The sequence below is a fragment of the Quercus robur genome, chromosome 4 (genome assembly GCF_932294415.1).
Source record: "Quercus robur chromosome 4, dhQueRobu3.1, whole genome shotgun sequence".
Classification (NCBI taxonomy): domain Eukaryota; kingdom Viridiplantae; phylum Streptophyta; class Magnoliopsida; order Fagales; family Fagaceae; genus Quercus; species Quercus robur.
The window spans coordinates 24370047-24388384 of record NC_065537.1 but is presented as its reverse complement, the minus strand read 5'-3'; the positions used below and the strand labels follow the sequence as shown (position 1 = coordinate 24388384).

The following is an 18338-nucleotide window of genomic DNA, read 5'->3' as shown; positions in this document are numbered from 1 at the left end:
CAGTCAAAAAATAGAAATAGGAGAAACATCTGTTCAAAGACCTGAAAGAATGCCGCTCTAAATGCTTCAAAAATGTCAAAAGAGTACTAAGCAAATTGCTACAAAGAAGAAAAAAAACTGAACTCTAATGTATATACTACCTTACTCTAAGAGTCTTTATGTATTTCTTAGTATTGTTAATTATTATTATTTTTTTCTTTAGAAGACTAAACTGAATGTACTGAATAAAGCTGACAGATTAGGACAGCATTACTAAAAAATGTAATTATATTTCATAATTCAGTATGTTAGACACTGTGATGGTCCCAAATGGCTGAATTCAAAGTGTACAAACTGAATGAAGAATGTAGTCGACAAGATTTGCTTTAATAAAATAAATAGATTTTCTCCTACTGTTCTATTGTTGAAAAGTAAAAAGTTATGTGTGTTCAGCTACTGCATCTCTATTTTTTTAGTTATTCTAATTTTTCAACCAAGTCAATATAGTGTATATAATTGTATTGTGGCTGTTTGGATTAGTTATATATCTACTTGAATACATCAAAATTTTCCTTATAATGTCTATTGTGACTATTTTTTCTTCTCATCATCTATTGAGGTTTTTTTTTTTTTTTTAGAGAAAATCTTTTGAGTAGTTGAATGCATGCTCGGTTGCTTAATGGAACACTATGGAGTTTTACCTAAGAAATATGATAAGTTAAAACACATTGTTTACTGAAATAGTACGCCATGGTTCAGATATATAAATCTAACAATCTAAATTTTACTTTCCATTTCTTTTCCTCTCCTCCTTTTTTTTTTTTTTAAAGAAATATAATGATATCTAATTCTTACAACTTTATTACTTCTAATGAAACCATTTTTATAGCTATACACAGGTTATCATTTTGATCTCTTATTTTTTTAGGAGGGCTATACAGTGAAAAACATGGCTATTTATTACAATGTAATTTGTCAGGATCCTTCGTAAATACCATCAAAAATAGAGTAGTAATGACTAAGAGTCTTTACAATGTATAGTATATATTAAAAGCAATTACCTGTATTTTCTTCTACTTATGAAATTTTAAATGATTCCGCGCATTGCGCAGGTTAAATACTAGTATAAATAATTAACAAGGACCATTAGACGTTTCTCCAAAAAAAACAAAGCAAGACAAAGACCATTATAGACCAGAAAGAAAAAGACATAAAAATCACATACTTACAATTCTACGCAGCCACCATGTTAATTAAGGACAAAGCAACATTACCAAAAGCTGACAAAGAATATATACATTAACCATCAACATGTATAACAGATCCTTGCTCTCACACACGGATCTTTTTCTTCTCACTGCGTTTTTTCTTTTCTTTTCTTTTCTTTTACCTTATTCCAGCGGCACTCTCTCCCTCTAATTATTTCACACGCATGTCTCTATTTATATAACAAAAGCAACCGCCTTTATTCTTAGAGACTCACGTCTCTTAGTTCACTTGGAGTTGGGACTCCTATTCCTTTATGAACTCTATTGGTTTAAAAGATTAACACCAACCCTTCCCCGACTCTATTGGTTAATTAAAAAGAGTTTACAAGATATATACACCGCCACCCTATCGTTCATCCAAACGTAAACCAAACTAACAGGGTTTAAAATTACAGCGTGTATATACTTAAAAATGGATTAGAAACCTGACTTGCAATGCCAATGTGGGCACCAACCCCATGATATAATTAATTAAATTGAAGTTTTCTAACTTGTTTGAAGAGATTTTAACTCATTAGGGTAGTAATGCTACACAGCATCAAGGATATATTTAGTAAATGTGGAGGTGATTAATGAGAATAACAGTGAGTATTTTTCAAAGACCCATAAGTAGATGTTGAATCCTCAAACCAGCTTTCTTATCCTCTGTAGTGAGCGACTGAAGAGAATGAGTAGCCTTTGCCTCTATCTATTAGCAACTTACATCCTTCCAACAAGACTATATAGAGCTCAAAGAGAGGTGAGTGAAGAAATCTTAGGTTTCTAAAATCTAAGAACTAAAGAAAGTTTAATTGCTGTAGAATTCTTCCAGTTCACTCATACTTCAGCACTATCTTTATCTTTAATTAGTTTAACTTTATTCTTAGTTGATTGTAGGGTTATGCTTATATGAATAAATTTAGGCTTAGGATTAGCTTAGGATAGGAGGGTTTTTTTTTTTCCAATTGGTGTAGGTCATATATATGTGTGTGTGTGTGTGAGAGACCATAGATGCAGACCGTACCATTGCTATCACTACAAAAAAACTGGACCTATATGTAGAAGGGATGATTCAAGCAACCATAGTTGGGTCTAAGTTTATAATCTTTTAGGTTAAGTGGTGTTAGGATCTGTTTGGATACAACTTATTTTTGCTGAAACTGAAAACACTGTAACAAAATAATTTTTTACTGTGTGAAAAATTACTGTTCACTTTGTTTTTTACTGTTCATAAGCCTAAAATCACTGTTCATGGACAATGAACAGTGCCAAATGCACGTCCAGGAAAAAAAAAACCGAAAACGCGCTATAGTGTAAAACGTGGCTGTGGATGTGAATCCAAACCCACACACTATATGGATGGATCGGATTAGAGTGTTTGTTAATAACCAAAATTTGAGAGAAAACCCCAGCCCAAACCAAGCATGTGCCTTGGATAAGCATGAAGGACCCATGGGTTCTGAAGTCCCAAATTACAAGTTTTATAGAGCACTAAGCCCATTATAAAAGATTGTGAGAGTTAGGCCCTAGGCCTTGTGATTCGGCCCTTTCTGAAGGAAATTTGTAACAGTTCTATGGCTAGATATAAATAACATTTGCTAAGTACTTTTGCTTTATAATTTGATGTTATACTATGTTCTTGCGTATATTTGTTGGCTGTTGGATTGCTTGCTTGTGCACAGATTGGACCAGTAAAATGTCATCATTTGGTTGTGGCGGGACCAAGCCCAACTCTCTAGTCTCTTAGCATCTCTATATTAGCTCTAGTAGGCCTCAGTTTCAGTATCTATAATTGGACCTAGCTTGGCTGAATCAGAAAAAAGAGCCCGGTGGGATTTTTGTCAATCTAACTCAACCCTAAAGATTTAAGAAAATCCCAACCTCAACATACTCATTAGATGAGTTGGATGGGTCAGTGGGTTGAAAAAACTATCAAACTAAACTTAATCCCACCTAAGGCTTAATATAAAAATCTAATCGCCAAACTACAAAAACCAACCCAAAGCGTTGGTTGGGTTGGGTTAATTAGGTCGAATTGATTTCCTTGGTTGGCAGGTTGCATGCACATCTCTAGTTACACGAGCTTATTATGTGAGGCATTGTCTATTCAGCAGATAGGTTGCTTGGCTAGTTGGCTGTCCAGTTCCGATTGATCTCTCCCAGTCCTAGGGTTGCATGCACCCTTTTGATGGTTACTCTTAAGTTGAGTTGACCTGTGGACAAAATTTGAAAGCTATTTTTTTGTCAGCTACCTTGCAGATACGTCTCAATGCTGAAAGTCAATAATACACGTTGCTATGACTGTTCTAATTGAACATTTTGTCTCAATTCTTAAAATAGCACTTTCTAATTTTAAAAGTCCAACAGATAGTTCCCAATAGGAAAATTGAACAGAATGCAGGTGGATGACATTATCCAAAAAGATGTAACCAATATAGCAGTAAAAGCATGAATATTTGGAGAGAAAATGAGCCACAAACTTGGAGATAGAACTATTTTTTTAACATTGATTTCAATTGGATCATATTGAGTGCCGGTTTTGACACTGGAAAATTGTCTTTCTCAATGGTTTCTACTTATATACTAGAGGGTAGACATGGCAAAACAGGTCAGAATTTTCTGACCCGACCTGAAAAATACCCGACCCGAACCCGATTTTTTGACCTGAAGCAAAAACGGGTTGACCCGTGACCCGACCTGTGTTTTTTGCGGGTCAACCCGACCCGAACCCGAACCATTTTTTAAAAAACTTTTTTTTTTTGGTAAAAAAAATAGTGAAATTAAGACAATATTGGTTTAATTGTTTATTGTGAGTTTTAAGGAAACAATTGATACATTTACATAACTGCATGCAAATTAATTGAAAAATAAATGGTTGAACATTCTGTAATGAGTAAAGATTTTTAGATATCAAATAGCAAAGTACATGTCAAGATAATCTGGTTACAGTAAAGTTAAAAACAGATTTAAAATTGTAGATATGTGTGAGACACATTCACAAGTGTAAAAATAGTAAAGCCAAAGTATCAAATTAGCATAAATTATGAATGCTTAGATCTATTTTTTAACAATTTATGTTCAAAATAAACGGCTTTTCAAAATAAATTATGATATTTCCTAGAGTGTGTGCTGCTTAACAATGATATGATCTTCATAAAAGAGACTAGGTATAAATAAGTAAGCAATCAAACTTTAATGTATATCTCAAATTGAAATAAAGTGTCAACCACAATTGATAAAAGATTATAAAATTAATTTTTAAAATTGTAACTTTCTTATATGTTTTTATTCTTTATCAAATGAGTTATCCAATAAGTCATTTGTAATTTTTTTTTTTTTTTTTTTTTCGGAATGTTGATATTGTATAAAAATAAAACTTGTATACTTGTATCTTTGTGTTGTTTTGTTTTTAGATAGCAATGTTAGGATTTGTATAATTTTAAAATTATTGAATAAGTATTGATAAGTTTAACTGAGTTTATTCTTGATATAAGTAGTGAATTCAAAATAATGCATTTTACATCAAGTAATATGTTGCATAACTATCCAAATGGCAAATACATATTGTTTTCTTTATAAAAAAAATTAAAAAATAAAAAAAATAAAAAATTTCATGTGAAAAATACGGGTCAACCCAACCCAACCCGCAACCCGATTGACCCGAACCCGTTTTCAACTCGCTTAAGTTGACCCGTTTTTGACCCGTGACCCGTGACCCAAACCCGACCCGAACCCAACCCGACCCGCCCGTTTTGCCATGTCTACTAGAGGGGCCTTGATATATGAGGGCGTTTGGATTCAGATGAATCTTGCGTCCACGTTTCCAGTGTAGTGTTTTGCTTTTTTTTTTTTTTTTTTTGGCCAGCATTTGTTGATTTTGGGAGACAAAATGTACTGTTATGAACAGTGTATGTACTGTTCATGCACTGTACATACACTGTTCACGTATTAAAAAATATTAAAAATGGGTCCCACAGTACTATTTACCCATTTAAAAATTATTTTGCTATAGTGTTTTCAGTTTTCAGTTTTCAGTTTCAGCAACAATAAGCTCAATCCAAACGGATCTTATATCAAAGGTCAATTACAGCTAATAAGGCAGAAGTCGACAGAACAACCAATAACTGGGTATATTATAAATAGCTATAGATTGTCTCAATTTTACAGACAGCATAAATTAGCAAAGTGTTAGCTTAGCTAGGCTTTAATTGATGAAGGTGGCACTACCAAAATCTCAGATTGTGATACTTTCGTTGAGGGGCCTTTCTTTACTTTTCCTACTACTATCACTCGTAATCGTTATTATTAATACGAACACCCAAGTGATCACTTGATGGTATCATAGTGATGTTGAACAAGCTTCATAGCTACAGGTAAGCAGTAGGCACTGAAAAATTACTATGCATCATCACTAATATTGCTGCTGTATTTGTGCAGAAATTATGCTTAGAAGCAGAACAGTGTTCTTTTTTTTTTTTTTTGGGGAGGGTTCTATGCTAAGCACCCACATTTGGCACATTTACCACACCAAACACAAAAATGATGCTTTATGAGATGTGCCAAATCTCAAAAATTATACAACATAACTACAGTACCGTTGCAAATTTGCAACGGTACGGACAAATGTGGCAAAATTTTTTATTGTTTTATATTCTCTTTTCTCTCTCCTCTCCCTTCATTTTTTCTTTTCTCTTCTCTCTCACTCTCCGGTTCCCTCTCTTCTCCCTCAAACCCCAATCCTCTCCTCTCAAACCTCACTTTGTCTCTCTGTCTCCCACTCCCTGTTTCTCTTGGCGTCGTCGCCCTACTCGACCTCGGCGCCTCCGTGCTCACTAAGACGTTGACGTTCGCCGCCGCGTTCTCCACCTTCGGAGATCCGATCTCGTGGCTCATCGCGCTCGCTTTCTTCTTCGCCCGCGGGTTCATCAAGACCGGGCTCGGGAACCGAATCGCTTACCAGCTCGTCGTTGGCGTGAATTTGACTTTCAACACGATCGGGTGGACCGATTGGGCCAAGGCGGCGATCGTGCCTGGGTTGGAGTCGTTGATTGTTGGGGTGATTTGTAATGGGGTCCTGCGTGGAGCTGTGGTTGTTTGGGGTGATTTTGTAATGGGTTAGTGTTGTTGATTGTTTGGGTCGTGGTGGTGCAGTGGCGGCGTGGGGCCGTGGTTGTGGCTGGGTATTGATCAATCAAAGATCTCTCTCTGCCTCCAAACCAAAACAGAGCAAGAAACACATCCAAAATCTTAAAATTTTTCAACAATATGGCAGAGATTAACGGCTGTGGTGGGTTTGTTTTGAATTGTGTTTTAGGTTGGGGAGGATGTGGTGGTTGTGTGGTGGTGGTTGTTGGTTGTTTGCAGTGGCTGTTGATTGTGTTTGATGAGTTGTAGATATTATTTTAATGTATAGGAAATATTATTTTAATGTATAGAATTGTATGATAAAACATCTGATAAATGGGATGTTGTAAAATGATATGGTAAAATAATAAAGTAGGTCTTTAACGTTGCAAAATGGCATAATTTTTGCCACATCTGCTGTGGATGCTCTAAGAATATTTTTACTCATATCATTATTGCACACAATGTGTACGTACAGGCTGAAATTGCGTTTTTGTGAAATCGTGCTTATTTCAGAACTATAATGACATGATTTCATAGATTGTTTCATGTGTGTATGATCGTATGTTTTGTGTATAACAATAATTAACCTTAATAATATATTCTATCATGAAACAATGTAATTTATTTTATTTTATTTTATGACATAAACTTAATGGTAAGTATTTCATTATGGCATTGATGTATTTTCTGAGAAAGATTATGGCATTGATGTTAAGTGATCTCTCTCTTTTGTTTTTCTGCGGAAGAAGTGATCTCTATTTCATTCTAAAGTCTAAACAAGCTGATATTTCTTTACTCTATTAATTGCTTTTGTTTTACTAAGTTTTTCATTAGTTTCACTTTAAACTTTTGTAAACTGCAGCTACATGCTTGGTATCAGCGTCGATGGCATTGGATTCACCCTCTTGCAAACAATTGCATTTGTAATGTTCAGGATTGTGATGAACAATGATAAAGGCCTCACTCTATTTGAATTTTATGGTGACAAGGTAAAACGATCATATAATTTCTTTTGTTTAAATTATCTTTGATTTCCTACTAATTTCTACCTATTTTATTTCATTTTGTCATGGCACTCTAGGATATTTGAGGCTTAGTTTTGTGTTTAATAGCTTCCTTTAATAATAATAATTAATTAAACTTTCTCATTTGCATGTTTGCAACTGATAAAAATGGCCTGACTCATTGTATATGTTGATCGAAAGGCCTGTCCTCTAAGTAAGAAACGTAGATAATTTAGTGGTCCGCAGTCAGAGCTTTTATTATTATTATTATTATTATTATTATTATTATTATTTTGAAGCTAGACATTCAGAAAATGCTAGCTTCTTATATGAAAATGGAAAATATTAAATCTACTATATAGTTATTACAAAATATTTCAACCTAATAAATGAAGAGTAATGCTACGGTCACAAATTACTTTACAATATTCTTATACTTTGCTAATGTGACAAATTATTATTTGTTTTTACTTGGTTCACTACTAAAATTACTTTTTTACTTATTAATAATTACTCATCAAATCAGCAGTTTATAAAATAATTTGTTATTCTAGCATTTTTCATAAATGAATGTTTAATAATTTTTTAAAAAAAATTGGTGATACGTGTTATATAGCAGTAGTATATTTTTGGAATGTATTTGGTTGGGTGAGGAGGAAGGAAAATAAATAGTGGGGCTTATATGTTTTCTCTTTGAGCCTACCAAAATTTTTTCCCAAAAATGAAGAAAAAATTGAATGGAGATAAATTTTTTCGTAATTGACAAAAATGCCCATATGCATGTGCACATGAGCTTCTTTAACTTGCCTTTATTTATTTATTTATTCCTCCCATGTTGCCTTTTTTTTTTTTTTTTTTTTTTTTTTTTTTTTTTTTTTCTTTTTGATTTTCTAGGGTTTGGGCGTGATACTTTTTTTTTTTTTAACTAGACGTGATTTCTTTTTTGGACATGATTTTTATTTTTTTTAATAAATTTGGATGATTGCTATTTTTTTGTGGTTATTTGTCACTTTTTGTTTTAATTGGACATCATTCTTTAATAAAGGTAAATGAATAAATTTATTCAAACTCATTTTTTCCATCTCTTCATTTTTCCACTCTCAACCAAACAAATAGGAGATAAAATAAAATCTTTTCTATCCTCCCACTTTTCATCTTCTCACAATTTTCTATCCTCTTACTTTTCCATTCCTCCAACCAAATAAACTCAGAAGTGACATTTAACAATTACACGAATTTTGTATTTTTGACAATTAAGAAGGCAAAAACTGCGCATTTATCCTTACATTTTGGGCCAATTTGCACTCTAGTTCTCATATTTTTTTTTGAGTTTTTATCTTGGTTCCAAAATTTTAGAAATTGTTTTTAATTTAGCCTTTACTGTTATTCACTAACAAAAAGTGTTTACTTAATACACGGAATGCCCATATATAGGGATGGCCATGGGTAGGGTATGGGTAGGGTATACCCATACCCAACCCAATTAATTTATCCATGGATATCCAATTACCTTACCCAATTAGTATCCATACCCAATTGTTACCCAGTTTGTTTACCCATGGATATCCATACCCTACCCAAACCCAATTTTTATAAAATCACCAAATATGCTCAAAAATCACTAAAAAGACCAAAATATTCTCAAAATCTCTAAAATGAGCAAAATACCCATGAAACCTCTAAAATGGCCAAAATACTCCTGATTCTCTAAAATCACCAATTATGCTAAAAAACCACTAAAATGACCAAAATATCTCAAAATCTCTAAAATGAGCAAAATACCCATTAAATCTCTAAAATGACCAATATACCCCCAAAATTACCAAATATGCTCAAAAACCACTTAAAATTACCAAAATACCCCCTAAATCTAAAAAAATGACAAAATACCCCCGAAACCTAAAAAATGACTAAATACCCACGAAACCTAAAAATGTCCAAAATACCCCCGAAACCCAAAAATTATCAAAAATACCCCCTAAACCTAAAAAATGACCGAAATACCCCCGAAACCTAAAATTTGACTGAAATACCCCAGAAACTTAAAAATTACAAAAATACCCCCGAAACCTAAAAAATGACCGAAATAACTCCTAAACCTAAAAAATGACTGAAATATCCCCGAAACCTAAAAACTTACTAAAACACCGCTGAAACTTGAAAATTACCAAAATACCCTTGAAACCTAAAAATTGACCGAAATACTCCGTAAACCTGAAAAATGACCAAAATACCCCCGAAATCTATAAAATGACAAAAATGCCCCTAAAACCTATAAAATGTCTAAAATACCCTCAAACCTATAAAATGACCAAAATAAGCCCTAAACTTGTAAAATGACCAAATATGCCCAAAACCTCTAAAATGACCAAAAATAACCCCAAACCTCTAAAATTACCAAAAATACCCCGAAACCTATAAATCGACCAAAATAGCCCTAAACCTCTAAAACAACCAAATACCCCCAGAAAATATCTAAAATGACCAAAACACCCTTGAAAACTTTAAAATGACTAAAGTACCCCTTAACCTATAAATGACCAAAATACATTTGTAACCTTTTAAATTACGAAAATAGAGGTTTGGGGTATTTTGGATGTTTCAAGGGTATTTTTGTCAAGATTAAAGGTTTTAAGAATATTTCAGTCATTTTTTAGGTTTTGAGGGAATTATGGTAATTTTTTTTGGTTTCGGGGTTATTTTGGTCATTTTTTTAGATTCTAAGGGCATTTCAGTCATTTTTTAGATTACGGGGGAATTTTTTTTTCATTTTTTAGGTTTTAGGGGTATTTTGGTAATTTTTATATTTTGGGGCTATTTTGTTAATTTTATAGATTTCGGAGGTATTTTGGTAATTTCAAGGTTTCAGGGGTAATTTTTTATGTTTCAGGGGTATTTTGGTCATTTTTTAGGTTTTGGGGGTATTTTGGTTATTCTTTAAGCTTTGGGGGTATTTCAGTTATTTTTTAGGTTTTGGGATCTTTTGGTCATTTTTTAGGTTTCGAAGTTATTTCAGTCATTTTTTAGGGTTGGGTGTATTTTTATCATCTTATAGGTTTTAGGGGCATTTTTGTCATTTTATAGGTTTCGGGGTATTTTGGTAATTTTATAGGTCTCAAGAGTATTTCGGTCATTTTTTAGATTTAGGGGGGTATTTCAGTAATTTTTTTTATGTTTCGAGGGTATTTGGTCATTTTTTAGGTTTTGAGGGTATTTTGGTAATTTTTAGGTTTCGGGGGATATTTTGGTCATTTTTTAGGTTTCAGTGGCCTTTCAGTCATTTTTTAGGTTTAGGGGTTATTTTGGTAATTTTTAGTTTCGGGGGTATTTTGGTCATTTTTAGGTTTCGTGGGTGTTTCAATCATTTTTTTTAATGTTTCGGGGGTTTTTTGCTAATTTTTAAGTTTTGGAGGTATTTCGGTCATTTTTTAGGTTTAGAGAGTATTTCGGTCATTTTTTATATTTTGAGGGTATTTCGGTCATTTTTTAGGTTTAGAGGGTATTTTGGTAATTTTTAGGTTTCAGTGGTCTTTTGGTCATTTTTTAGGTTTATGGGGTATTTTGGTAATTTTTAGTTTTCGGGGGTATTTTGGTCATATTTTAGGTTTTGGGGGTGTTTCGGTCATTTTTTTTATGTTTCGGGGATATTTTGGTCATTTTTTAGGTTTGGAGTGCATTTTGGCAATTTTAGAGGATTTTATGAATAATTTGGTCATTTTCAAGTTTTAGGGGCAATTTGGTAATTTTGATTATTGGTTAATTGGGTGGGTTGAGATTTACCCATAATAATTTGGTTGAGTTTGGTTTGAGTTAGATCTAATTAGTTAAATGGGTAATAATGGGTAAATGGATAATATCCAAACCCTACCCAAAATATTTGGATAATATCCAAACCCTACCCAATTACCTTCTACCCATTAAGAACTGGGTATTACCCAGAATAATTGGATCGGGTAGGGTTGGATATCCATTACCTAATGGGTATGGCCATCCCTACCCATATAGCATGTTAGACAATGACATGGCTAATAAATAAATAATAAATTTTTTCAATAAATATTTAAAAATAACACATCAACTTTTGAATTGAATAAAAAATTAAAAAATTTACTTTCCGAATTTTAATTTAAAAAATAAAAAATAACATCACAAATATCAAATCTACCTATCTCTAATTTCGGTAGAGACAAAAAAAAATCAACCTAATTTGAGTTTATTGTTACTGAAACTGAAAACTGAAAACTAAAAACACTGTAACAAAATAATTTTTAAATATGTAAATAGTACCGTGAGATCCATTTTTAATCTTTTTTAATACGTGAACAGTATTAACACAGTATATAAATACAGTATAATTACTGTTTATAACAGTAAAATTTGTCTCACAAAGTCAACAAATGCGAGCCAAAAAAAAAACGTGAACAGGAAAAAACGCGGACGCCACGCGGAGCCCAAACGCCTTCTTTGTGCCCGTTTGCTTTGGACGTTTTGTTGCTGAAGTGCGTCTGCGTTTTGGGCATGGGACCCATGCTACAGTAACACAGTAAACGCGTCCCCTTTTTTTTTTTTTTTTTTTTTGGTTTTCTCGCGTTTCACTACTGTTCAGCCGTATATGTTGACTTTTCAACTGTGAACAGTGCATTTATGCACTGTTCACGGACCCACAAATTCCATTTTTCATAATTTTTTTATTAAACATGGGTCCCACGGTACTATTCACACATTTAAAAAATATTTTGCTACAGTGTTTTCAGTTTCAGTTTTCAGTTTCAGCAAAAATAAGCTCAATCCAAACGGACCCTTTGAATTCCTAAAACCCAAATCAAAACACCCTCTCTCTCTCTCTCTCTCTCTCTCTCTCTCTCTCCCCCTCCTCTTTGTGCATTGTGATTGGACAAGTCGAGCCATTGATCAAGCCACCACCACAATTGGCAGTGGCTCCACACTTGATCTCTTCTTTCCTCGATGTTTGACTCGTTCTCTTTCAATCTCATCATCTTTCTCTCTCCTCTTTCTAAGCCCATGACTGAAAACCCAAATCGATAGTGACTGGGTAGACTGACAGGTCTAGATCTAAAAGAGAGAGAGAGAAGCACAAAGGAGATCCAAGTTAGAAGAGGGTTGATTGGATTGGGTTTTCTCTAGGATCTATGGTGGATCTGTGGTGTTGGGTGGTTGAGTTGTGTTGAATCCGTATCTGATGATTTTAGCTGAAATTTATGGAAGAACAAATGCCTTTGCCTTGATCGATGCTCTCTCCCTTTTTCAAGTCTAAAGCAAATGAGGCGGCTTCATCTGCAAATAAAGTTGATCGATTCTGTTGTAGTTGACCAGTGACACAAGTAGAAGCAAAGAAAATAGTGGGTATCACATGATCCAACGAGTTTTTTGCTTTTTCTTTTATTTCTTTTGGTTTCTATATAATGGGTGTTTTGTTGTTGATTAGGTTGGGTTTTCAGGCATTGGTTTTGACACTCACTACTAACAGAGCTTGTAAAAGGGGAGAGGACTCCTTTTTGCCGATCAGCAATTGATGGCAAATTTGAAGACCGTGAGACTGCTAAGGGCTTATGCTTCAGATGAAGATGAAGGTTTCAGGGCTTAATGTTCTTACTCAATCTCAAGGTAAGGTCCGACGGAACCACTCCTTGCTTTTGGTTAGTTTCTAAGTGACATTCTTGACCATAATGACCTCATTAGACATATAGAATTATCATTTTGAATGTTATCAAAAGTTCAGTAATATGGGGGGAGCTCGTAATGTATGCTGCCATAATAATATCCAAATTAATTTCAATTGGGTGTTTGTGTTGCTAACGAGTTTTGGCTGACTAAAAGTCACGTTAGTTGATTCATTTTGAGTTTGAACTTCAGAACTAGGAAAGTCTACAATTTTGTGTCTCGAAACAAAGAAATTGATTTGTCTATAATTTTCTTTATTGCTTTGATCAGCAATTAGAATTCAAAAGTTGCTCATAGGAGTAGCTTTTAATCAAATGCCATTATGCTTTATTGCCATCAAAATTCAATTACACTTTCCATGCCAGCTGAAGTTTTGGTATGCTTTTTGTTATGCATAGGGGTGTTACTGGTGCGGTGCGGTGTGGTGTAGTTTTGGGCCATTTTTACGATCACATGTGTGGTGTGGTGCAGTTTAGAATTTAGCCAAAAGCATAACCGTACTGCACCTCATTTCACGGTCACATATGTGGTATGTGTATAAGATATAGTTTGAACGGTTTGAAGTCGGTATATTTTCTAAATTTTGGGCTTTTCCTGCCCAGCCCAAGATTTTCCCTTTGTTTTAGACCAAGTTTTAAACTATTGAGCTTGTTTTTCTTTATTTTGGGCTAGTTTTCTTAATCAACACTTGTTAGGGTTATCAATTTTTTTCTTTTTTTGAAAACTAGGGTTATTAAACTATTAATAATATATTTAATATTAAAAAATATATATTAATATATATATATATATATATATATAGAAGGTGTGGTGCGGTGTGGTTTTCTTATTATAAAACCGTAAACTACATTGCATCATGCAGTGCAGTGTGTGCGGTACACTATTACTTACGGTGTTGTGCGGTGTGGTTATGCCATTTTGCGGGAGGTTTTGCGTAGTTTTTGTGGTTTATACAATTTATGCAGTTTGATGAACACCCCTAGTTATGCACATTTAACAATGCTATAGTTGGGATCCATTCACCTGAATCTAACCCATCATCTTCATTCGACAAGTTACACTTCTTCTGTGACACTGCTATGCTGCGACTTGAATTTACATTTTCCTTCACCTTATTTCATTTAGTGAATCTTGCTTCAATTTATCAGGCTCTCCTTAATTTTTTTTTTGATAAGTAATAAGGATTTATTGATATCAGAAAGAGAGAGACACCCAAGTACACAGGAAGTATACAAGGGTGTACAAATCAAATACAAAAATTACATAAATCAAGTAAATCCAAAATAGAAGAAAAAGATTGGTTTCTCCACTTATCAGGCTCTCCTTAATGGCTTTAGGTGGTACTGATTATAGTTATGTTTCCTTAAATTGGTTATAGTTCAAGGAATAGGCATCTTTAGTTTATGCCTACGAGGAGATTTTTCTTGTCATGGATGTCTTCATTCATCTCTTCATTTGTTACTTGAGAATCTAATTTCTTCAAATTTGAAGGTTAGGAGTGCTGCTGATGCCGTCAAAAGTGTCATTTCTGCTACCTCTGGTTGTTTGATAGAGAGCTTGTATGGTGCAAACTCAAATTTCCAAAAATTTTAAGATGCATGACTGTTGTCAAAAAACCCATTTTAGAGATTGGGACTTAGTTTTGGATATGCAGACTATGTATTGATTCCATTTATCAGTAGCTCACAGAATATTTTCCCTATTGTAGGAATTGGTATGACTTCATATCCTTGACTCTGGTAACTATTTAGCGAAATTAAATCACTTATCTTTTTTATGTGTCGTGAAGATGGTTTGTTCTAGGAAAACTTTTTAGTTTGTAGCTCTGCTTAGAGATTTTATCATTATCTTTTCTTTTAAATGTAAATTGAAGTTTTTCTCTATTAATTCTTTTACAGTTTTGATTTGTTTTGAAATAGAGACTTCTGTCTTTTAGCAATGCCTAAACTGCGTATGTGTCCATAATTTATCTTCTCCACCCCCCACATACATAGTTTTCATTTCTTATGTTTTGTTCTTTGTATTCTTATATTAAGTAAATATCCTGATTTAGTAGTTCCCTTTCAATGATCATTTATTTTTCTTGCTCCAGATATTGAAATAATTTATGCTTAGTTGCTGGTACTCTCTGTCCATAGTTAATCAAAGGTTCAAAACAGCTGCGTCTTTGAGTGTTTGTACATATACCTCAATAGACCACTTAAGCTTTGGTCACTGAAACAAATGAAAATAATTGAATACCTTGAAGTTTGAAACTTATAAAACATATAACAATATAAAAAAATGCAGAAAATATAATGCTTAATTAAACAAACAATAGGCTCATAAAAATCTCTTACGTAATTAAATCTCATACATTTATATACACGTATTTATTTTTTTTCTTTCTTGAAAAAAAAAAAAAAAACATCTCATACATAATTAATCTAACTAATAAAGTTCATAAAATCTCCTAAAAGTGGGATTTAAAAAAAAAAATTATAAGAAAGCCACAAAAGCAATTTTGTTAAGGAATGCATATTCCACCTGAAATGTTAGAATTTTGACTGAGACAGAATAGAGGGTTTAATATGCTAGTTATAGACCAGAATGGAATATACCAGTTGGAATGGAATGGAATTTAAAGCATTGTCTACAATCCATTCCTCTCTCTTTATCTGCCTCATTACTTATATATACCTTCTTCTTCTTTTGCGCTTCCATTATATCTCTTGTTCCCAATTTATCCTTCCCTGTCCACATTATGCCAGTTTCTTTGTGTCCCTTTTTTTATTTGTTATAGAGAGCAATGAAGGAGAAAAGATAAACAAACAAATTTGATATTCCTTTTTCCTTTTTTTAGCCTAGGAAATCAAGAGACTCAACTTATTGCAGTCAACTAATTACAAATCCTTTACCTCCACCAAGCTGAGCATAGTTATTTTGTGCTTTTGTCTGTTTTCTTATATATATATACATATATATATATTGGAATTCTCTGATGTAAACTATTATACTTAACATCTCAGGCTGGTGGCCCTTTCTATCTAGTGTTAACAGGCTCGAGGGACAGCACTCATTCATATTTCAATGGACTGATGGAGATTCCTTGACTGGGTGGTAATATAACAAAGGCACTTCACCTTTTTGCCCTAAAGAGGTTTTGATGAAAGAGCAACAGTCAGTCTTCTAGGTACTTACTAGCTAGGCCTTTTCTCATTCTACAAACTTGTTTTATACAGTTGAAAAAGGTTTGAAATGTTTTTTGGTTGCATGTTTCTTGACCATCTGAAGATGCACACAACATTGGGAAGATTGGCTGTAAGTTCATATAGAAACACCTCTCTAACTTCAAGGGGACAGGGCAGCCTGACCCAACCATAGCTTTTGATTTCCTCACTGAGACGAGAATAAGGTGCCAAGACAGTAATAGATCCACCAGTCAGCCTTCTTCTCAACTCATGGAATCATTGGAAATGAGTGAGTCTGCATGAATTCACAAGCAATCATTAAAAAGAGGAGAGGACTCCGTTTTGCTAATCAGCAGTAGCTGGCTAATGAGAAGACCGCAAGACTGGTCAGGGCTTATGCTTCAGATGACAGATCAACCGCTAGACTGGACTTTGCTTGGGCAATGACGAAGATACCAGGGAATAATGTTTTGGATGGATCTCAAGGTCAGGTCCAACGGAACTGCTCCTTGCCTTTTGTCAGTTCCTAAGTGACAATCTTGACCATAATGAACTCTTGACATCTTTATTTTTTCATACAAGCTTCTCCTTAAGTTCAATGTTTGATTGTAGTAGCAATGACTTCTACATTTCTTGCGTGTACTAATTTGAGTCTATATATAATGGCAACGGCATAGAGTAGAGATATGTTATGGCTGTTGAGTTCTTTAGAAATATAGAATTCCAATGTTTGGAATGCTACCAAAAGCTAACTAATATTTGGGGAGCTCATATTGTATTAATTTTAATTGGGGCCTCGGAGAATTCACATTAGACTCTACACAATTTTAACTGAACTAACTCTAAAAACTCTACTTTTTCTATTTTAACAATCACATACCTACATCAACCTCAATATTAGTTTTTTTTACTCTAATGAAAATATTATTATTTTCCTTGCTTTCCCATCCTATTTCACAGCCACTCATAACACCACCGCACACTCGCACAACCAAGCAATCTCCTGCTATTGAAAACCCAGGCCTTTGAACACTGAATTCACCGTCAAACTCATCCACCAAATCTATAAAATCAGTATACTCTTCTACCAAATCAATAATATCAGTAAGCCTTCACAACAAAATCAACAAATTTTCAATCAAAATCAGTAAATTAAGATGAACAGAGCGTTGCCCATCTACCAACAAAATCAGTAAAGCCACCGGTGATGGCAATGACAAAGGATGGAGGTTTTATTCAGAGGAGAGAGAGAGAGAGGTTTTGGTCTAGTTGAGGTAGAGAGTGTCAGTGAGGAAAAGATATAAATTTAAAATTGGCTGAAATTGGTTTGTTAATGAGCAGTATTCAACAAATGTATTGAAACTGTTCATTTGTTAGCTATTTGGGAAAAATTATAAAGGTGTTCTAAGGGACTTTAGCTATTACTTTTGGACTAAATTGGATTTACAAATTGCTTTTGCCACAGAGACCAATGTGGAAATGGATGTGGTTCTCTATAGGGAAGTTATTAACAGAATTCTTTCTTCTTTTGGATTGGTTTTTCTTTGAAAGGGAACATCCTTGGAAGGTTTCGGATGTCAATCCCTTCAGCATGAAAAGATTTCCTCGCTACGAATTTGTACCACATGCTTACGACTCTTAAACATCTCCAGATAGCCTACAACATGGTCAAAATCTTAAAAGAACACTAGAATAAAATGGTACTAGTCAACTGATTATATCAGCAAATTTCATGCTCACAACTAAAAATGAAAAATTATTTGAAGAATAGAGGAAATAAAATCGTAAAATTCCATTACTATGTCACTTTAAGCTAATAAGGAAAAAGGAATGAGCATGCACCATCGGGTTTTTATTTTGAATACAAACAACAGAGAAGGCCTATATTTTAATCACTGCCAGAAGCAATGTGTTCTCATCAGTATAGTGAGCATAACCATGAGTTATGTACTCTTGCACCTCTTCTATTGCCTCTTTAGTTTACTTCTTGTGCTTATAGGCTTCCTCCTCTCTTGCCGATTGCATTAGTCCATTCTTCAAAAACAAAAAAAAACATTCATTACAAGAGTACTCTCCATAATGCGATTAGATACTTCAAACAAGATACCATGTACATTTTCCAACATACC

At 33.7% G+C, this 18338-nt stretch overlaps 1 protein-coding gene across 8 annotated transcripts in view; it reads left to right on the top strand.

The window, feature by feature from the left end:
* LOC126720928 (receptor-like protein 6) overlaps positions 1-17022 on the top strand; it is an 81358-nt gene extending 64336 nt beyond the window's left edge. The window contains exons 1-4 of one of the 8 annotated variants that reach the window (XR_007653735.1): positions 12185-12717; positions 12817-12982; positions 16048-16211; positions 16313-16896. The gene's annotated coding sequence lies outside the window, so the exon portion shown is untranslated. Of the gene's footprint in view, positions 1-12184; positions 12718-12803; positions 12983-14530; positions 14754-16047; positions 16212-16312 lie in introns of those variants that run through there. The other 7 variants (XR_007653734.1, XM_050423851.1, XM_050423850.1 and 4 more) reach the window with 7 other exon arrangements.
* The last annotated feature ends 1316 nt before the right edge of the window (positions 17023-18338 follow it).